Source organism: Balaenoptera acutorostrata, chromosome 18 (genome assembly GCF_949987535.1).
Source record: "Balaenoptera acutorostrata chromosome 18, mBalAcu1.1, whole genome shotgun sequence".
NCBI classification, from domain to species: domain Eukaryota; kingdom Metazoa; phylum Chordata; class Mammalia; order Artiodactyla; family Balaenopteridae; genus Balaenoptera; species Balaenoptera acutorostrata.
In genome coordinates, this window is record NC_080081.1 from 56,859,893 (window position 1) to 56,883,447 (window position 23,555).

Sequence of the window (23,555 nt, forward strand, 5' to 3'; positions counted from 1 at the left end):
GAATCTGTCCCAATATTCCAGGAGCAGAAATGAGGAGCACTAAACTCAGGAATGAAATACAGGGAACAAAAGCAAAAGATGTGGTGACTGAAGAATCAGTGACTTGGTCTGGTGTAACAGAAGAGACTGAGGGCAGCACAGGGGAAACCCAAATTTCTTCTGAGGGCAAATGGCCCTCAGAAGAAGAGCTGATTTGAGGGACAGTGAAATATTGTCTGGCTTTGGGCAAGTTGAGTTTGAGGTCTCTGCATTTCAAGGGCATTGCCATGGAGTGAGAGGTCAATCCTGGGGGCTGTGAAGAGGTGAAAAGAGGGGAGATTCCCAGGGATGGAGGGCAGATGTGCAAGAACAGAGTCAGGGACAGACCCTGGCAATGGGGCAGGAGTGTGCAGTGTGTTACCCTAGAGGACAAAAGCATGCTTGAAAGGGATCCTTCAGAAAGTAGCCAAGAGAAGAGGGAAACTGGAAAAAGAAGAGCTAATGCCTGCATGAGGAAGATAAAGATTGAGATATGGCCATTGGGGTGTCCAGTTAAGAGCCTGCTGGTGACCTTAGCAAGGCAGTGTCATTCGGGCACGAGGCGGGCAGCTGGACTGGTGTTAGGAGAGTACAGGGAGCCACAGAACGAATTCAGATTTTTAAGCAATGTCAAAAAATGCTTGGTCAGCATCCATTCAAGTTTCTGTATTTTTTCATTCTACTCAGCCTTCCTAGAAATTCCTATTTGAATCCCATTTTCTCCATTCATTTACATAGAGTATCTCTCTTCCACCAAAATGGAAGGCATTTTCAAAAGCTGATACCAGCTGAATGTGTTAATGGAGTCTCATGATGAAATTCTATCAGGCAGAGCACATTGTTATTGCAATATATTTTATTACTCTATTAGTACATGTTATAAAATATGTACTTATGAACAATTACTACCACAATGTGATGTACCCAATCCATTGAGTAGGAATTTGGAGCAACAGTGTCATTTTTAGTAAAGAAATTGACATGAGTAAAGGTGAAACTCAAGATTCTATAGCATGTGTGAAATGAAATGACCCATTTTAAAGACTGGATATAACTATGCTACCATAGATATACTTCCATTTAGGACAAATCATTCCATTTATAACTGTTAAGAATACATTAAAGATAGAGAATTGAAGTCAGACAAAAATCTCTTAACAAAATGTCAACTGTTTCATCCACAAAGAACAGCAGGAAGCTTTAAAAAAAAAAGCCCCTTCTTTTTTGACTAATGGTTTAAAACCCATGCTAATTTCAGTAAATGTAAGGGATGATTATAGTCAGCACTTTGAAAATGAGAAAATGAATGATTTAGGATGCAGACTGTATAAAAAATCTAGTCCCTAGAGCCAACACAGATAGGCAGGGGAGGGGGTGAAAAGGACAATAAAAGTTGGTGCAGAACAGAGATACAGGGGAAATTTTATATGGAGAAAAAAATAAATCAATTAAAGCAGGAACCGTGCTGTTTATTGTGATAAATCATATTAATAGAATTCTTCTGAACAAGATATTCAATGGAAGGAAATTATATTTATTTATATAAATAAATCAGGGTTTTAACTGACTGCCTTCACTTTTGGATGCAAAAAGACAATGCCACACTTTCATGGCTGTGTCTGTACCACCACAAACAAATGCATTGGCAGGGAACCCCCTGTGCAGCCCTGTTTATGAGCATGCCCACAGCAGGTTCCAAAGAATAAAATGTTTCCAAAGAGGAGGGAAGCATGGAAATCAGAGCTTTGCTCAGAATGACATTCTGATTATTCTCATTAACAGCAAAAGAATCCAGTTTCATAAAAACCAGTGAAAGCAGCTTCATATTTTTTATTCTAGCTTATCTGTCACCAAACATTTCTTGAGTGTAGGTGAGGAAGCAGGTCCTAGGGAAGGCACTGAAAATTGTATATGGAATGAAATACTTCTGCTTAGCTTGTCTTTGCTGTTTACCTTGCAGCTTTGTGGCCCCCACTCTCAGACCATGGGCTGTGACCAAGTCCAAGGTGACCTTCTCCACAGGTGCTGGGGAGTGGCAGCTGTAGACTGCAACTTCCACTCATGTAAGGGCTCTGTGAGGTCATCTTCTGTAGCCACTCTACCTGCGCAGGACTAAGTCCAGCGGGAGAACAAAGGGAAGCATCCAAACAAGCTGCAGAGGAGCCTACCTACAAATCCTTCTGCCCTGACATGGGTTATGGTGGCTGTATAGACAGGTTTGTTTTTGATCAGAACTAAGTATCATATGATCTTGCAAACATAAACTGGTCAGAAGTATGTTTTACCTTTTCTCCCCATGTTTGTTTTTCGTTAAGGTACTTAATACAATAGTGAAGAGTACAACTATGGAGTCCGATCATCTGGGTTGAATTCTAGTTACATCACTTACCAGCTGTGTGACTGCAGGTGAAGGATTCCACCTCTGTGCCTCAGTCTTCTCCTCTGTAAAATGGTGAAAGTAACAGTCCCTACTTTGTAGAGTTTTGGGCCGATTAACACACAATCCTCGACATTATATGTGTTCATTCATGTGAGCTAACTAATTACCTTGGTTTAAAAAGTATAATAATTGTGGCAACAGAACAACTAATACTCAATATTTTTAATGTTTTACCATTTACTTGGTACATTTATATGTATCACACTTAATTAAAAGGTAAGTTTGGTTAAATAAGTTTATTGACTATATTGTAATTTTCCAGAAAAAGTTTGTAATATCTCTCTGTAGGTAAATTCTCATCATCTCCTCTTTCAAATACTATTATATTTTGGAAAATACATTACAAAGGAAAAGCAATAGAAGTGACTTGAGAAATCGGGTACGGGGAAGATCCAAACTGGAAACAACCCAGCTGTCCATCAATTATAGAATAGATAAGTAATGGGGGTTTATTCAGACAGTAGAATATTACACAGCAATGAAAATGAATGAATTACAGCACACAAAACCATGACGAATTATAAAAACATAACATTGGGTCAAAGAAATCAGACACAAAAAATGATATGACATATATATGACATACAGATATGATATGACATATATATGGCATATATATGATATATGACATATTAGGTTGGCCAAAAAGTTCATTTGGGTTTTTCCATAATGTCCCACAAGGGACCAGCCCTTGTGGTTCTTATTATAATTGTAAAACACACCTCAGCCAAAAAACGATCAGGGAACTTTAAAGAACAAGATTTATTACTCATAGCTCCTAAAGGGTATACAGCATTCCCAAGGGCCACAGTGAGATTGTGGGTTGAGAGGGAAGGAGGGAGTGAGGACCCAGAGCTCTGTCATATTAGGATCCAAGGGTGGGATACTTACCGTTTCACTGGTTCACTCTTTATTGGCAAATTCAAAGCATAGGAGGGGCAATTAGGGCACAGGATAGGAAAGGTGAAGTCACTCAAGTGGTCAGTTATCTATGTTACCCTGGGCTTTCTAAAAGGGGACTTGATGAGTAAGGCAGCCTGGCTCTACATCTAGTTGTGTAGCTGGCAGTATGTTTATTTGAGATGGATGTCTTTGAAATGGATGCCTTGGCAATCAAAAGCTTAATGTCAGGCACTTATACTCCATGACTACCATAGGATGAAGGAGCTGATGATGGGAAGGGGCATGTGGGTGTGTAGAGGTTGTTTCTGGAATTCTGTCAATACCTTATTTCTTGATCTGTGGGCTGGTTACTACTTAACTATCTGCTCATAACAATTTGTAATACTATGTATTTATGTTTTGATCATTTTTCTTTCTATGTACCATAGTTTACAAAAATTACTTTAAAATCCCAGATGTAAGTTTGGAATTTTTTAATAAATGGAAATAAAAATGTTATGAGGAAAGACATTAGGAACCTAAGCTGGATGTAAGCAAAGTAAGTCTCTTTTTTATATGCATATACTCCACCCTGAGCATCATTTTCTGCACTTACTTCTCCAAATTTTTTGTTCCCTTCACCAATTCAATTCCCAGCACCTCCAACCATAAAAGATTGAAGGATAATTATAAATAAATCCAGCTTACTGCAATGCCTAAGGATATTCTCACAGCATGCATAAGGGATCTGATTCTTAAATGTAATGAAAGAAAATACATACTTTATGGCAAGATGAGAAAAATTTAAACATAAAATTGTTGTCTGCCTGTCTGGGCCTCTTCCCTCCCCCTTTGTATGTATTGTACATCTCCTTCTTAATCTCATCAAGGGTCACAACTCCTTAAGAGATACCTTCCTTCTTAATCTTGTAAGGGGCGGTTATAACCCATGACCCACTACTCCCTTTGTTCATGTAGATCTGGATTGTGTAAACTGCCAATAATACATCATTTAATGCACAGCCTCTGTCTCAAAAACTTATAAACCTGTAAGGGAAAAGAGTCTGAAAAAGACCAGATAGGTAGATAGATAGATTTATAACTGAATCACTTTGCTGTACACCTGAAACTAACACAATATTGTACATCAACTATACTTCAATAAAAACAAAAAACATATAACTGTGCTTTGACCTCTAACAGGCAGAACAATTCTTGGAGCTGTCTGAGAAGCTATTCCCAGGTTATAATCCTCAATTTTGCTCTAATAAAATTTTCCATTTCCTTCTTAGATCAACTAATTAATTTTTTCATTGACAGATATAAAGAATAAAACCTGGATCGTCAAGAAGATGAAACATACTCTTGAGAGATGCTCTTTTTGAGAAGAAAACTGACGAATGTATGTTCTAATTTGGATAATCTGCTCCACTTCTATTTCAGACTCTAAGTGTACTTAGCTCACCTTTTTACAGAGACAGGAAAAAGTCCTGGATAATAAGGGTTCAGGACAAGTTCATTCCCATATTCCAGATAATGGCTAAGAGCAACAGTATTCTGCCAATCTATTTGTAACATTTTGAACAAGAAAAGCTTTTTCTGTCCTAAACCTAGTGACATTGAAAATACCTGCACTATAATGTTGACCTAACTCAGAAATCTCTTAAACGTATACATCTAGAACAATGAAGTTAACAAAGTCCATAAAATAAGAGAGGAAAATTGTCTTTTTAAGACAACAGTCAGTAAGGCCATTGTTTAATTGATGTTGCCCACTCTAGGAACCAGAGGACATATAAGTTCTACCTGGTTCAGAATTTCTCTGTCACAGCCAGAGAAGGGTTACTGACCCGTATAAAACTGCTCTGGTACAGCTTTGCTTTAGTACGATCTTTCGAGTGCCAAAGAAGAAAACAACTCAGTGAAAGTCATTTTATTTGTTATGGGGATATCGTTGGAGAAATTGCTCACCACATAACATGGGAAACTCAAATTTCAGTACCAAGACCACCTGGCTTCCCCTAAATAATTGATTGTTTATTCTATAGACTCAAGCTACTGCCTCATTCTTTGTACTGGTCGTAAGGAATTTCAGTGCAACATTTGAAGTCTACTGTTAGTATAGGCAGTTTTTGGTTTGATTTTATATCTCAGATCCATATTTTGAATTTCCCCTGATTTCTGTATTTGCCTGTTTTGGTCTTGTAACTTGGTTTTTCAGGATGTAACAGAGTGTAAGTATCTCCCCAAAATTGAAGCATCTTATTGAATAGGTCTGTAGTTCTAGTCCAGATTCTCTCCCAAGCAACAGACATAAACATCCATCTGCATTGTGGACTTCACCTAGATTTTCTGTAGGCATATCAAATTCCCAAAACCTAGTCCTTCTGTATTCCATACTCTGCCTTGATAAGTGCCCCCATGTGCTTGGAAACCCAAGTCAGAATCCTGGGTACCATACTGGATTCTTCTTTCTCCCCACACAATTTGTTTCCAGTTAACCTCTAATTCTTGTCATATTGACTCCCCAAAATCTCTTGAGTCTATTCCTTTCTTTCCCTTCCCAACGCTGGTAACTAATTTCAGGCCCTCCTTCTGCCTTGCCTAAACATCTAATAATCCTTACCAGCTTCCCCGCTCTCGTCTCACTCCCCTCCAGTCAATGGCACACGCTCCTGCAGGAGGGATCTCTCTCACACTCAAATCTGGTCATGTCACTGCCTGGTTCTTTTTTTTTTTTTTTTTTTTTAAGATTTTTTTGATGTGGACCATTTTTAAAGTCTTTATTGAATTTGTTACAATATTGCTTCTATTTTATGTTTTGGTTTTTTGGCTGTGAGGCATGTGGGATCTTAGCTCCCCCACCAGGGATCGAACCCGCACCCATTGCATTGGAAGGTGAAGTCTTAACCACTGGACCACCAGGGAAGTCCCCCTTGTTCCATTTTTTTCTCAATGGCTCCCCCACTGAGATAAAACAAAATTCTTTGGAATGACTTGTAAATGGCGTTTTACAATTTGAACTTCTAAGCCTTTTACCTCTCTGCTCCTTAAACACTTGTGTGCTCCAAACATGCCAAATTCTCTTATTTCCCATTTTTATGCACACACTGTGTCCTTAAATTCCCTTAGATTGCCTTCTCTTAAATACCCTTCCCTCTTTGGTAAGCCAGGGATTCTTCTATTAATCCTCAGGCCCCAGCATAAGTGTTGCCTTTGAGAAACCTTCTCTTTCGTACTCTTTCCCTTGTGCTCTTATAGAATCTGACCAATATACCTATTATAGAAATTATCATGGTATTTTGAAATTACTTTCTTATATATCTCCTTGGATGATAACTTCCCTACATGTTCAGTCACCATGGCTCACTTTCCTTTGTATCCCAGAACCTAGCATAGAACACACTCAGTTAAATAAATTTATTAGTGAAGGGTAGATAGAATTGTTATGATTAATGGGGTCAGATGTTAACTTCAGAAGACTGTACTTTTAAAACAACAGACTAGAGCAGGGATCAGCAAACTATAGCCAAGGTCAAATCTGGCCCACAGCCTGCTTTTATAAATAATGTTTCATTGGGAAACACCTGTTTGCTTACATATTGTTTAGGCTGCTTTCATGCTCCAACATCAGAGTTGAGTAGATCTGGAAGAGGTCGTGTGGCCCACAAAGGCTAAAATATTTACTATCTATCCCTTTCCAGAAAATGTTTGCAGATCCCTGAGCTACAGACATACTTATGGGCCAGATTCAGGGACCTTAGAATGTGTCCTGCTGTCCTACAATGTCAATCATACTCAATATACAGATTAACCCTCCAAGCTTTCCTTTTCTATTCCAACATACCCCACTTCTATAATCTGAATTCAGATTAGCCCTCAAATTCTGCATAACCTTTTCAAGCTCACTTATTTAAGATCTTCTGCCTATCTACCTATGGTATCTAACTAAGAGTGCAGAGACCGACTGTTCCTCAGTTTACAGGCTTCTCTTCTTCCTTTTAGTAACATACTCCCCTGAGTTTGGGCTGGGCACAGGACTGCCTACTTAGAGACGATATTGCCCAGCCTCTCTTGCAGCTAGTATGGCCAACTGATGATGTTCTGGCAAATGGAATGTGAGCAGAGTGATGTGTGCAATTCAGAGTTTCTGCTCTTGGAATAAAACTCAGTGCTCTCACTTCCTCTATCCTCCCTCCATCGGGTTGGAATATGGATGCAGAAGGGAGGGGCCAACTTTGATCCCACAGACAAGGACAATGTGTGTGGGAGCAAAAATACAGAAGGACCTGGGCCACCTTTCAACCTCATAGAGTACCCTTCTCCTCCTGGACTGCTTTCAACTCAGACTTTTTTGTGAGAGAAATAAAACCTTGCATCTTTTTTACACTACTATTATTTGGGTCACTGTTAAAGCAGTCAATCCAACATCAGAACAATTTCACTCAGCTTCTCTCCATGTCTTGTTTTTCCTGAATACTCAGCTTAGATTTCCTCTCCCAGAATCTGCCCTCAGCCCATCTCTATTCACTTTCAACTACCTTCCCTAAACTCTAAGTCTTACTCTGAAACCTCACCCTTTCTTAAGACCCTCATCTTTCCACTCCCTTCCCCCTTCTTTCCATCTCTGTTTTTTCTTCTTTTCCCACAAAAGAAAAACACTTTTCCAGCCTTTCTGATACATTCCTTGTTCTCTATTTTCTACTTTCCTTTCCTTGTTGCCCCAACAAGGAACTAAGCTGTTGAGGACACAGTATTTCTTAGGGGACAGAAGAAGGGGGAAGCAGAGTTTAAAAAGACTTATCTCTCTTTAGTGGTAAACTGGATAAGGTCATAAACACAGCTATTAATTTCTAGCAGTTTCACAATGGCAGAAGTTAAGAATTTGGAATATGATGAATCTAATAATATAAAAGTGCTATTAGTTCACTCTGAGGGCCACTGAGCATCGAGTAAGTGGTGAGTTAGTTAGGATGTAGGGAATCGACTGAATTGCATGGTTTTGACTCAAGGGCAAGAGACTACTTAGGAGGTGAGAAATCCCCAGTCTAGGGTGATGCAGTGAAAATAGAAAGTAGGGGAGCACAACCACCAGATGTTTTTTTTAATACATATTTTTTAATTTTTTAATTTAAAAAAAATTTTAAAGGTTACTTTCCATTTACAGTTATTAAAAAATATTGGCTATACTCCCCAGGTTGTATAATACATCTTTGAGCCTCCACCAGATGTTTAAAGGAAGAAAAGTTTTGATGACAGACTGGATATAGAAGCTCCACAGTTGTCTTCCTAACGAGAATGTTTTCCTCAATATTTGATCTGTTACGTTACCAAAGGACTGTAGAGGGTATATGGAATTTAAAGGAGGGAATAGAAATAAGTAAATATATTTCCAGAGTGCAGCACAGTAAAATACATGCAAATGAAATCACAAGTATGCAAATAAGTGAACCTGGATGAAATGTCACGTCTTGCATCAAATGGTTAGCACACTTTCCAAAGGGCATGTCAGGTACACGCTGATGAGTCAAATTCTGTTCTAGCATGAATAGCTTCAGATTTGGGGCACTTCAGTGAATAGGTTAAGTTTAGCCTGCTTTTAGTTTCTCTCTACAATCCCCTCTAAGTTCTTCTCCATGATATCAGGCCCTCAATGATTATTAAACCAATCTAATGAAATAAAAGCCTTTCCTCATCTAACTAATATTGTGTGAATCATCCCTAACCTTTTGTCTCTCTGGAAGCTTTGTTTGTGATTCAGTGTGGTTGAAATTAGAATCCTCACAATTTAAAAAGAAAATAAATTTTTTTTACTCTGCTTCTACAAACTGAGAGTCTTACTTACAAACAAAAGCAATGGGGATTGGTGGATAGGATGCTGGCTCCGCATCAGCAGACCTGGGCTTAAGTCTGGTGCCGCCATCTGCCAGCCATATATAATCCAAATATTACCATGTCCCATGTGCTCAGGGCTGCAGAAAAGCCAAAACACTGCAAACAATTCCAATTTTCACTTAATGTCTTAAGAAAATGTTAAAAGTCTTAGTGTATTCTTAATGTAAATTTAAACATTACCATCTTTTTCAGACATCTCTCTTGTGGCTGTGTGGGGAGTAGCAAAAAGCCTCTGCTCCGTCTCATTCACTTCCTCCCTCCCATGCATTCTCCCCTACATGGAGCTCACCCCTTCCATGACTAGCCCATCATCGCTATTCTACAGAATCAGCCCACGACCTCCACTCTGCACACCAGCTGGGGTGAGGAGGGAGTCTCTTAATCTTTTCACACTGACAATCGTTGAATTTATTTCTAATCTCTCCTGAGTCCTCATTTCAGTATCTATAAATTGGAGATTCTACCTGTCTGATCTACTCCACAGGATTGTTCTGAAGCCTCCATGTCACACTGGATGCAAAACTGTTTTTGAATGTGTTCCACTACTGTACAAGTTTAAGTGGAAAGTCATCATTATTTTTAGGCCTAGTGTTTTCTTTCACTTTCCACGCACTTCCTTTGTCAAGGGAAAAATGCTCCCGCATTACAGGATGTTTGTGGGGTGAGAAGAATACTCTTCCTGACCTCTGTGTCTCCCTTAAGCAACATCCCTCCCTTTCCTTCCCTACAGAGCAAAGCTTTGGGGAAGCATTGTCCACATTCATTACCTCTCCTTCTTCACCATCATTTAATGCTCCCCCTTCCGCACCTACTCCACTAAACCTACTGCTTCTGATAAGGACATCAATGGCGGACAAATCGACCAAACTCTGGTGGGCCCAACCCCTTCCTCCCTTTGATTCCATTTCTCCTGACTCTGTGTTTACCTCTCCATCATACTCGCCTCCCAGCCTCCTCTACACTAAGGTCCTTTCAATGTCTGCCTGATCCTGGGGTATTCCTAATGATTGCAACACTTACCAGTTCATGCTGAGCACCTACTATGCATCAGACACCTGACATTTCCCATCTCATCTTCCCATCAGTCCTAAGAGGCAGCCTTTGTTATCCCCATTTTACAGATGAGGAAACAGAGACTCCAGAAGGATAAATGGGGCCAAGATCACATAGCCCTCGAAGCTGGAATTCAAACTCTGGTCCTTGCTCTCCAAAGCCAGGTTGCCTCCTTCTTCTCTTCAGACTTTCTGATTTTAAATCTTGGCTTTGCCATTTACTTGCTGATCTCAAATCACCCCTATTTTAAGCTCTCTAACATCCATTTCCTCATCAGTGAAATGAGGAAAACAGCATAGAACTTTCAGAGCTGTTGTGAGGATTTGATTATATAATGCTTGTAAACAACTCAGCAGAGTGGCTAGCACTTAGTAAGCCTCAATAAATGTTACTATTGCTTTTTATTATTATGTTCAGTACCATTGCCTGTCTCGTCTGTCTATATACCTGCTCCCTGGGCAGGCTCATCTATACATTCTGCTTCCAGTAGCATCTACATGTGAAAAAGCCCCTCTCTCTACAGCCAGTCTAGACTTCTCTGCCAAATGCTAGACCATACTTCCAGTCATTGGCTAGATTTCCTCCATTCGATAACCCATGAACACCTCACATGTGACAAACTCACAGCACAACTCATCATCATCCTCCCCCATACTTACTTCTTCTCTGAATCCCCTAGGTTGGAGACTGACAATGCTACATGAGTCATAAACTTGGGCTTTGTCCTTGACTCCCCTATCTGCCTCTGTCAGCTCATTACACCAGTCACCTAATCCTTCCTCCTATCATCTCTCTGTTTCATCCAGTCTCTCCTGGGTGTTTTTAATGTTACTGCTAATTCTGTCTTTATTCAAAAGTTTGATATCTTGTTTATCATGGATTTTTGGCACTAATTTTGATTTTTTAAAATACTCCATTAAAATATTATTTATCTTGATTATTGAAGGTTTTGGTGCCCCTTAAATTCTGGATCCAAGGTAAGTGCCTAACTTGCCTTACTCTGCTACCAAGTCTTCTCCCAACGCAACTTCCTATATGGTCCTGCCAGAGTGATGTTGCTAAAACATAGGTCTACTCATGGCACACTCTTGCTGAAATGCCTTCAGTGGCTCCCCAAGCCTTCCAATTCCACACTATCTCCATCCTTCCCCCGTGAACCCTATGATTTAGCAACAGGAATCCATTTCCTTTCCCTACTTTCACATTTCTGTGCCTTTAGAAGTGTGGCAAATGACATTTTTGGCAATGCTTTAGCTAACCTAGGACGGTTAGGAACTTGTTATACTTGCGAATAGCTGGATGTTTATGTGTTCACTGATAAAACTTAAATTTCAACTATATTTTATTAAAATCCTTCTAAAATTTATTATATGTCTCTGCAGTCTTCCATATAATATATTCATAATTTAAAATATTCTCAGTGGCTCAGCCTCATCATTCTAAGCACTAGTTATGGTACTGTGCTATAATCCAGTGATGCCAGCCTCAGGAGTCATTGAAATTTATGTCATCTTGCCCCTAAACTCAATGCTCATATATAATTCATTCTTTTCCTTATTTTGTTGCAATTTTCAACTTGGAGTGTCTTCTTGCTCCTCCTGATCTTTGCTCTCTGCTGTTACTGGTTCTGCTTCTTATGATTCATTCCTAATTACTTGGCCTCATTCCATTTCCCTTGTCCACGTCTCTCCCACCTTAACCTTGCTCTCTGCCATTGTCTCCACTAATTCTGCTTTCCCAGTACTTCTTGGAATTGGCACTCACGGAGCTTGATAATTATAACCTTTGCCAGCCTATGACTGTACCTTTCTCTTCTGCTCTGCTAACTGACTCATCCATTTTATTATTCAATCTTTTTATCTTTATCTCTTCGTATGTCTTTTTACTCCTGAGTTTGCCATTGTTCTGGCTCGTTGAGAGGTGCTGAATATTTATATAATTGTGGCTATGTAATCCATGGGTTAACTCTCAAGCTATTTCTACTGTGGCATTTCTCCACAGAGGGAATCGTGGGCAGAGGTTAAGAAAGAATTCTAACCTCAAGCTTCTGAAGGATTGACATCCTCTGTCCCTCTATTCTGTGCTCTTCAGAGAACTCCAATCCTACATTTTTTAGGTGGGGCAGGATAAAGAGACATGGAAAACTAACATGTGCAACCAAAGTGTGTGATTACTGAAGGGAATATTGAGTCAATGGATCTCACCCACGTTTGAATAAATTCACTCTAAGTTCTTTTGGTTCCTTGTTAAAATAGGAGAAGGCAGGGGATTACTCAGAATGCCAATTGCCCCCTATTTTGGGGTGCATTAAAGGGCTCCAGTAGGTGACAAGGTAATTTTTATTACTAAGAGTTTACTTGTAATAATGAAATTATAAAATACAGAAAACAGCCATACTAATGAACAAAGTGTAGAAACACTGAGAATCCGGAAAGCTCCTGAACAACCTGTACTGAGACAGAAACTAGTCAGAACAAGATTTTTAAATAGATCCTTTCCTAATGACTGAGATTTTGAAGAAAAATAGGCATGGAGTAGAACCTGAAAGGTTTTTTTTAACATAAATTTATTTATTTTATTTATTTATTTTTGGCTGCATTGGGTCTTCGTTGCTGTGCACGGGCTTTCTCTAGTTGCGGCGAGTGGGGGCTACTCTTCGTTGTGGTGTGCGGGCTTCTCATCGCAGTGGCTTCTCTTGTCGCAGAGCACGGGCTCTAGGGCCGCAGGCTTCAGTAGTTGTAGCACGCGGGCTCAGTAGTTGTGGCTCGCAGGCTATAGAGCACGGGCTCAGTAGTTGTGACGCATGGGCTTAGCTGTTCTGCGGTATGTGGGATCTTCCCAGCCAGGGCTCGAACCGATGTCCCCTGCATTGGCAGGCGGATTCTTAACCACTGCACCACCAGGGAAGCCCCAAACCTGAAAGGTTTTGATTGCTCATTTTTCTGGTCATTATCCTCTTAAAAAAATACATAAATAAAGCCGGGGCCAGCAAAGAAGGTATAGTACTTCTTGGATACTGAACACAAATAAGTCTTTTTTGTTTGTTTCCACAGTATTCCCCACCCCTACTCTCTATGTCCTTGAAAAGAAATGTGACATAATGGAAATAACAAGGGCTTAGGAGCCAGAAAGATCCAGTGTGACCTTAGCCCCACCATTTATTTTCTGGGTGGCCTTAGGCATGTCACCTTAACACAGCAAGCCCAACAAAGGGTTCCTAAAGTGCACATCAAAGGAAGCCTTTGAGGATTGAAGAAGAGAAAGTGCACAGGACCTTTAGTTCAGTGCCTGGTACATGGTGGGAACTCAGAGAACATAGGTTCCCCTCACATATTCCTCCTCTTCACTTTCACATCATCTATGCCAGGGGCCAGAACCTGGTGTCAAGGTCTTTACCTCCATCCTGTACCAACACTTGTTCTCAAGAACAGAACTAAGGAAACACTTCTTCACACGTGAAAATAATGGCCCAGTGAAAGAAGCAAATTCTAAGAGCTCAATTTTAAGGGATGACTATTAGGCCCAGATTCTTGGGGTGGCTTCTTTTGAAAACTTCATTGTTAACAGGTTCTTTCCCTTGCTGTTAGTTTCAGAAGTAGAACTGTGATGATTTGGGGGAGCAGTGAGGCATTTAGTTAGGATAGACTGCAGGGTACCCATGGGGACATAAAGAGATGTCAGATTGAGATGCAGATGGAGGTCATTCTGAGGAGGACTTGAAACACTAAGCAGAGAAATTTGTTATAATTCGGTAGATGAGGATAAGGCCCCCACATGTGTAAGAGACAGAGAGGGTGAGTTTGCAGCTGTACTGCAGGGCAGTTTCTTTCACTGTGATGTGTATATAATGGGGAGCTTTTGCAAACCCTGGCCTAAATGCTTCTGAAAGCTAGGAGCAGGAACAAACCAATAGGACTTGGTGGCTGCCTGGATGCAGAGGAACAAATACATCAAGGGCAGTTTACACATAAAAACAAAAAACACCTGGGGCTTTGAAACCTTCTAGTGCTCCTGGTCACCCTCTTCAACCAAGCAATGGACTCAGCATTGTGAAGAGCTCAGCTCTCTCCTTTTTGGCACGAAGTCTGAGATCCAGCGTGTCTGGGAGGGTGCACATTGCCCAGGGGCAGTCGTGGCATTCATTAATCTACTCTTGGGTTGGGATCTAGATCCAGAGACTTCCCTCCTCTTATAATTGTTTGAGGGAAAAACTGGAAGGAAGGAGCAGGAGGAGTCCATGGCAAACATGCAGTTAAACCCTCTTTGAAGAAACCACATAGCCAGGCTCTATGCTCTGAACATGCCCTGCACTGCTCTTCTTCACAGGCAGGCCAGCCAGGCGATGAATACGGGTCTAAGCCCTTTCCCATGGTTGGGATGGAGGAGGTCTCAGCGCCCCGTGTGGTGGCTTCCTCAGCAAGGGCTCATTCGACAGTGCTGTTGTCTTACGTGACTGGCCCACTTCTGTAAGGCAGCCCCATAAGCTTTTTATTATCATTCTTTGAACCTCTTCCAATACTTTGATGTCCTTGAAGTTAAAAAGCTAAAAAATGCACACAGTACAGCATGCCACACAAAATACCTTTAAAAATTTCTAGTTGGGAGGCAAGTGGGCAAAGCCAAATCTCTCCATTTGATTCTGATTGTGTTCCTCTCTTAGGATTTGTCTTGGGCATGTTACTATACAAATAACTACTGTCATCATCATCATCTCCTCAGTTTTAAGAATTACAATAGCTGCAAAGTTAACTTATCATTTTTTAAGACAAGAAGTTTTGTTATCTAAAATAAATTGTTAAAAGAAATCAGATTATCAAAAAGTACAAGCATAGCTAATAATACTAAACCAACTGCTCAACAGGTTGTTTTTTTTTTTTCAGTTTTTTTTTGAGCCACAGTCCTTTTTGAGCATCCACTGATTCTACAGGGCATACATGACAAGCAGACCACGTGGTCCCTCACCTGGACTGCTATGACTGCCCTCTACATACTGTGCTACTCAGTGGTTATGGGCAGCTGGAAAATTGGACAGGGTGGCTGAGTCTTTGAAAGGTGCATGGGCCAACCTTTTTAATTTAGTAAGTCAATGCGATTTAGGTCCCCTCTGAGTACAGCTAGTTCTATAATGGGGTAAAAGCTCTGGAATTTCTTTCCTCAGCTCTGCCACTAATTTGGGGGTAGCTACAAATATTAGTGAGATAAACCAAAGTCAGATCTTACAAATTGGGACATAAAGAATGTGCTGGAGAGTGTCACAGACAGTCCCTTGGGGGCAGGGTTCATATCTACAGTAGTCCTGAATTTAATTTTTAAAATGACTTTCTTAAAAGTATGTCAAAAGGATACCCAAACAACAAGGATGCATTACTGATTGAAATACGCAATGCATTTAGAGGTAAATTTATATATATACACTCACACACATATGTATGTTTTCATAATCGCACTCACATCTGCCCTGCTCTCACTGATGGTCAAACATTTCAGGGGAGAACATCTGGCAGCCTCCCCCTAGTCATCTTTTTCTCCACAAAACTCTTCCCACACCTTTGTTCCAGCTACGACTAATTTTTCATTTACCAAAGAGATCATGCTCTCTTTCCATCCCAAACTTGGCTCAAATTGCTTCCACTACCTGGAATGCCTGTCCTGCCCTGACTCCTTCTTAACCTAGCTAACTCTCCCCATCTGTTAAGGGCTCAAGTGACCTCTTCCAGGAAGCCTTCTCCCTCCCCAACCTCTTCTCTCTCTCTCTCTCTCTCTCTCTCTCACACACACACACACACAAAATCTACATACTTGACTAGTACCTCATGCTTACTTCTCCCATAGCATTTAATACCCGTTATTGAATGATCTGGTTACTTATCTGTCCCCCACCACCACTGTAAATGACCAGGACCCTATAGGCCTTCCCAGGATGGACCTCACCCCCCTCCCCCTCATCACCCTGTCCTCTGCCTGCCTCTTGTCTATAGAAAAACTTTAGCCTCCTTGGCCTTCCCAAAGTTCCAAAGAATAAGTTTAATCAGAGAAGTGAGAAAATGCAGAAACAACGGAAAACAGTCAAGTAAGACAAAATAATAATAGTTTAGCCATTAAACAAAGTCAAGGACTTTTAGTTCCTCCTCAAGGGCTACAGACAGTATTCTGAGCCATGTCCTTTGAACTGTTTTGCAGATATTGAAACCCCAACCAGGTGGAAGAACTTAACTATATACTGACCACAGGCACATAGACCCCAGACTGGTTGGGACCAGAAGGTTGATGATGTTGACTCCCGGTTACCTCATCACCAACCAATCAGAAGAATGTCCACGAGCTGATCAAGCACCCCACAACCCTCTCCTTCACCCTGTCTTTAAAAACCTTTCTCTGAAAGCCATCAGGGAGTTCGGATCTTTTGAGCACTAGCTGCCTAGACTCCTTGCTTGGCACCAGCAATAAATGCTGCACTTTCCTTCACCACAACCCGGTGTCACTACATTGGCTTTACTGCACACGGTCAAGCAGACCCAAGTTTGGTTTGGTAACATCACCCCCACCTTAGAGCATCAGCTCAACCAGGACAGAGTGGGTGTCTTTTTCACTGTGTGTTCCCATTCTTCACACAGTGCCTGGAAAATAGGTAAATAAACACTGAGTGAATGAGTGAATGAATGGAATGAATGAGTGAATGAATTCTTACTCTGACCATTTGGTGAATAGTTACTTCATACGCTACCTCCAATCCCACTCTCACCCTGAAGTCTGGAATTGAACTGAAGGCTGGTGGGTGGAGAATTTGGTCTCCATGTTCCCTAGACAACATGAAGCTGTTTGACTTAACCATCCATCCACAGTCCACCTGGATGAGAAAAAACACCTTGCTGGGTAGTTTTTCTTTTCCTGGAGGTTTTCATCACAGTTTGTGGCACATTTTATCAAGTCTAGACACATTTTTTGTCTCCATGTGCTGTGGAGTCTCAGTCCCTGTAACACAAACCTCTTTAATCTTTCTGGTGGAATTTGATAGGGGTCATATAAAATCCCTCTCTCCTCATCTTCTAATAGCAATTTATGGACACTTACTATGAGCAATATACATTGCAAAAGACTAAAAACTCACCCTCTGGTTATGAGTCAGCACTGTAATGTGATAGCTGGGAAACTAGACTGATAGTTTAATCAGCGGTATGTGATCCTTATTTGTGGTTGGCTGCCTCATCAATTTTCATTTGGGAATTGAAATGGACTCTGAGGCAGATATGGCATTAATTACGGGGGAAATTGGTTGCTATATGCCTTGAGGTAAAACCCTTCTGATGGGAATCTGAGATTGAAAGAAAGCCAAATTATAAAAGGATGATTTACTGGAAAAGGCAAATGTATGCATTACCATCACTGCTTAGCAAAGAAAAAGGAACTGATAAACCAGAAAGACTGTGGATTGGCTGAAAAGTGAAAAAAATCCCTGGGTCTAACTCACTTAAAAAAGATTTATTCTTATGCTGAATGCATTATATTTCCCCAGATACATACGACATTTTCCAAGAGTGCACTTCAATTAAAAGGCAAGCAAGCATTAATAACAGTTGGCAGGGTCCCTATTTTCTTCTAGATTGAAATATATTTTACTTAGAACTGAATAGGGACCATCTAGGGACACCAAAGTTAAAATTCATTTTACCACTTATGGTATCTGCTGTGTATCAATCTTCTTATAATATCACATGGGTTTTTTTTCCCTGAAGATTTCAAACACCTTCTTAGATAATATCTTCTTTCTCCTATCACCAAATATTGATGAAGCAACATATAGAGGCAAAATCATAGTTGAATGACTATCCCCAATTTAATATGAGAAAACTAAGATATGGAGACCTTAAGTTAGTGCAGCTTTCAAAGCAATATATTCTTTTTCACTAGGTATATAACAGAGTGAGTTATTAAAAATCTTTTTGAGAATTAATACCTCTTCCTTCATTGTACCCAGGAAAAGGAGAGCAGCACTGTATTTTTAAAAGCTGGGACATGTTCACTCATACCCAGGGTTGAGCAGAAGTGAGAGGCCTCTGTGTTGCAGGCAAAGAGCAACACAATAGAGTGGTTAGGGACAGGGACTGAAGTCAGGCCATCCACACCCAAATTCTGCTTCTGCTACTTACCAGCTGGGTGACTTGAGCCCTGGCCTTTAATATGCCTCTGTTTCCTCATCTGTAAGACTGCTATAGCACAAAAGAGTTCCTTATTATCCTAAGAATTAAGTTGGGTCCCTTCTTTAAAGGGAGGAGTTGCAGGAACAATTTGAATTGGACAACGCAGAAGTTTCTGGACCCCAGAGAAGGGTAAGAGTTCTGAGACCAAGTGCAGGTTTCCATTGGAGAGGGGAGACCAGGTAGTGCCCACATGGGAGACTGAAGTACACCGAACCTGGGACTCTGCCCTTTGGTCAGGAGACCAGGGATCAAGAATTCTGTGGGCAAGTCTGTGGACATGGCAGGTATCTCTAAGTCAGCCTGGAGCTGAGGGCTCACCAACACATTTGTAGCTAAAGGTATTTTTACTGTGTGTTCCCTTTCTTCATACAGTGCCTGGAAAATAGGCTAAAAAGTACTGAGTTAAATGGGCTGCTCCTCTAACTAGGGTGCTTGAAGACAGAACTGAAGATTTTTTTTTTAAGAATGTAGCATAGCAAGAAAAGGAGACAGAAATAGGGAGGAGAGAGTGGATCAGAGGCATGGAGGGCAGATTGAAAAAACGTCTACGTTCAAAAGAAGCAAAAAAGAATTTGAAATAGGCAATAGGTGAAGAAATAATAGATGAGAACTTTCTAGAATTAATGAAAGATATAGATTCTTAAATTCAGGAAATATTACTAATCCTATACAGGACAGAAGAAAAGAAATCTACACCTTGACTTATCAGAGTTAACTGCAGATTATCAAAGACAAAGGGAAAAATTTTTTAAGTAGCCAAAGAGAAGACAAATCATCTACATAAGAGCAACAATTAATCTGACAGCTGACTTCTCAACAGAAAGAATGGAAACCAGAAGACAAAACAATAATACCATCAAAGTACCAAGAAAAAAAATCTGTCAGACAAATATGGTACAAAAAATGGTACAAAAAATATGGTACAAAAAATATGGTACAAACAAATATGGTACAAATATGGTACAAAACAGTTCCTAGCTAAGTGAACTTTTTTTTTAAATCAAAATAAATAATTTCCAGGCCCTCCAAAAAATTGAGAGATAGAGAGAACTTACTACTACCAAGCCCTCAATAAAGGAGGGTTATACTGAAGATTATACTTAGGAAGAAGGAACATGTTCCTAGATGAAAGGTCTGCTATGCAAAAGAAATGTTGGCAAAATACCAGTAAGCGTATGAATGAATCTAAACAATCATTAATTATATAAAATGATAAGGAAATGACTAACAAAGGATTAAAAATTTAAATTAAATATTGGACAGCAACAACTTTTCAGTAGAGAAACACCAGCTTGACTATCTCTGATGATTCCCTATTTTATTTCACTGGGCTTGCACTATACATATAGTGTAACTTGGCAACTACTAACTTCTTTATGATACATCATTTTCCTCTCTAAGAATATTGCATACCTTTTCAGTTGTTCAAGTCACCATTTTTGTGTCCCTCAAGTGTCTTATAAAGTTTTCTTTGTATAGAAATTGAACATTTCTTCCTGAGTTCATTCTTGGAAATTTATCTTGTTATTGCTTTATAAATGAGATCTTCCATTATTATCTAATTGGTTTTTGTCTGTATATATCAAAGTTAATTATTTATGTATAATAATTTTGTAGTAGTCATCTTCCTGAATTATCTTATTGTTTATAGTAACTTTTCCACTGATCATTGGTTTCACAAGTTTAAAAATCACATTGTATGCAAAGATTTTACTTCCTCTTTTTCCATGTGTATTTTCCTTGTCTATTTGCATTACCTAAGTACATCAGTCTAAACAGTGTTAAATAATAGCGGTGTTTGTGGTCATTCTCTTGTTTCTAACTTTAATGGAAATGTTATTTCTGGTGTTTGTCCACTAAGTGTGATGCTGTTTTGTGGACTGAGAAAGGAATTTTTTACCATGTTAAAGAAGAATCTATATATTCCTATTTAATTAATTTTAATAGATGTCAAACTTTATCAAATGCCTTTTTAGTACCCATAAAAATTATCAGAGCATTTTCCCAATGTACAACTATTAATATGATGAAATACATTATGATGTATTTCTATAACAAATCAACTATATATCACCCAAATACACTCACATGGTCATGGCATATTATCTTCTAAGGTGCTACTGGATTCCGTTTAATTTTCATTTTATTTAGGATAATTGTCTCACTATTAAAATGAAAATTTGTGACTTTGTTTTTGTGCAATCTTTTTCAGTATTTGGTGACAATGTTCTATTCGCTTCATAAAAAAAATCCTTTGGAGAATTTCTTTATTTTTCTATGTCCTACAAAGTTGAAATTGCATAGGAATTATCTTCAACGCCAGATAACATCCTTTCTATGAAGGAAGAACTTTCCTATCCCTTGCTTCTTTTTTCTGCCCCCAACTTCAATTCTGGAGGAGACTAAATGGGATAGAATGAAGCGGGTGTGCGAAGATTAAGCACAAAGTGGAAAATATAGAAGTTGATACGCTCTCCTCTCCTCTCCTTAGCTTCCCATCCCAAAGCAGCAGTATTAAGTTGGGGGAGAGGAAAATTTCAAACTTCAAATGAAGTTCAGAGTTTTTATTATTAAACTGGGCTGCACCTTTAAATTGCTGAACTGAGATTATTCTTATGACTTGAAGTGACTGAGGACTTTTGATAATCTAAGAGTTACTAGAAAAATCTATGAGACTTAAGCAAGCACAATGAGTTGGTCTGAAGGGCCACAGGAGGAAACAAAGTTATTTTATGACTGCACCCTGTTAAGTCCATCTTTTGCTATGTGGCAGTTACACCTGCCTAGGACACTATAAAGAAGAATGAATAAAAGCAGCCCAGGCTGTTTAAAGAGTACAAAAATGAAAAAAAAAAATCTTGACTTCCTCCCAGTGGCTATCCAACACAGAGCTCTTTCCTCCACCTCCATTTAAAATTTTAAAATCCTACCTAGAAGAGACTCTTCTATTTCAGAAAGATTTTTGGCCAACATCATCTCTGTCAAAACAGATAACCATCCAGGCTCCCAAGAGTCAGAAAGAAATGGTTGGTGGAGAGAACATATTTGTCAAAGTGGTGTCACCATATGATCTAGGAGTGAAGTCATCCCTCCCAGAGTGGTTTGATGTAAAAGCAAAACAACTTGGCTCCTTCTTCTGTTGCTCTCTGATATTTATAATTCAGCAACATCTCTTGAGGAGTAACCAGACCACAAAGCAATAATTCTCTGATCTCTGCAATTACTAAGGAGGAGACATTTGATAATTCAATATCTACAAGTATCTAGGAGAGTTAGCTGTGCAATAGCCTTCTCCCAGATATTGACAAAGCTGGTGCTTCTGCCTCCTTCAGGGGTTTGCTCGAATGTTACTTTCTCAAAAAGGCCTCATCTGAACACTGTATCTAAAATTCTCAACCCCCAACAGGTCCTATCTCTTTTCACTGCTATCCTTTTTATTTATCTATAATATTACATACTTTATTTATTTATCTTGTCTATCTTCACCAGTAGACTCCATAAGGGCAGGAATTTTTGTCTAGTTTGTTCACTGTTGAATCCCCAGTACCTAGAACAGTGTGTGGTAGATGGTAGGCACACTTGCTCAATAAATAAATGAATGAATTGAAGAACTGAAAACATAGTAAGAGTCCATTAATGGTGATTTTTTTTTAAAAAATTAATTATAGTAGATCCATAGGAGGGCAGTATAGAATAAGGACTCTAAAATCAGATTACCTGGAATAAAATTTTGTCTCTGACACTTGCTATCTTTGTGTTATTGGGAAACTTACCTAATCTCTTAGTGCCTCCGTTTTCTCATCACCAAAATGGAGATTATAAAAGTACCCATCCCTTAGGATTGGCATAAGTATTAATGAGATAATAGTATTAAATGCTTAGCACAGTTCTTGACATACAGCAAATAGTTAAATAATGTTAACTCTTATTATTACAATGGAATACCATGCAACCATTAAAAGCATGAGGCTGATTTACATATATGGACATGGCAAGATCATAGATGTTAAAGAAAAAAAGGTACCCCAAAACAAATATGTATAGTATGATCTCACTTATGTGTCTTTTAAAAATCTCTGTATGTGTTATATGTGCATAGATTAAAATATATGAAAGAAATCAAACCAGACTTCTATCAATGGTGGCCTATAATGAAAATGATATGGATGTCTGTGAAGGGGACTTTAACTTTCTGCTCTCTGGGGCAAACATTTCTGCATTGTTTGAATTGTGTGATTGAATTATTTACAATGGGCATAAATTTATTCCGAGTTTCTGGTATATAAGACTTTAAAAATGGGATGAAAGATTCCTTCTTTGCCTGCCTGCTGAGCCTGCCTTCTGAGACAATTGTCCAGATATGTAAGGTACGGTTTTAAGGGTGTTAGAAAAGATCTTTGGTTAGACTTTTTATCAAAGTATATTAATCTTTTAAAATTCATTCCCCTGTTGATAAGCAAATATTTAAGTCCCTTTCTATGATTTGTATTTTTCCCAAGTATAAAATCAGATTTGTGTGAGAGTAAAGAATAGGTTTTTTCAAACTATACTCACTGTCTCCCTCCTCTCCAAGATTCTGAGTCACTCTCTTAGATGCCATGCCCCTTTGTTTCTCTTCCTAAAATGTAACCTAGAAACGTAAATCAGTCTTAATGTCTCATTTTCACCTCAACGTCACAAATGCCTGATCAATGAGAGGAGAACATCTTCTCGAAGTAGCAGCTCTGCTGTGACCATCTTCTTTCCTGTTGATAATGAATAACCCTCCCTGTTTTAAGAACTTGAGTCTTTTCTGACTCTTCTTTTCTCTCATTTCTCACATTCAATCCATTTTTAATCATCAGAAAGTCAACAAATGTTTTTTGAGAACTTACTGTGTGCCAGGCACATATCTTGGGGTTGTAGAGACACATGAGTAAATGGCCTTTGTCTTTGAGATGCTCACAGTCTAGTGGGGAAATAGACATGTAAGCAAACAACACATGCTACAAAGTGCTATGGAAACACAAAAGAACAGCCACTTTCCCCCGATAACATCTCTTGTATTCATTCCTTCTGCTGCCTCGCTT

At 39.3% G+C, this 23,555-nt stretch overlaps 1 long non-coding RNA gene across 1 annotated transcript in view; it reads right to left on the reverse strand.

Moving 5' to 3' along the window:
* Positions 1 to 12,884: 12,884 nt before the first annotated feature.
* LOC130705617 (uncharacterized) overlaps positions 12,885 to 23,555 on the reverse strand; it is a 53,372-nt gene continuing 42,701 nt past the window's right edge. Inside the window, exon 3 of the long non-coding RNA XR_009005937.1 lies at positions 12,885 to 13,204. This is a non-coding gene — a long non-coding RNA (uncharacterized LOC130705617). The remainder of the gene's footprint in view (positions 13,205 to 23,555) is intronic.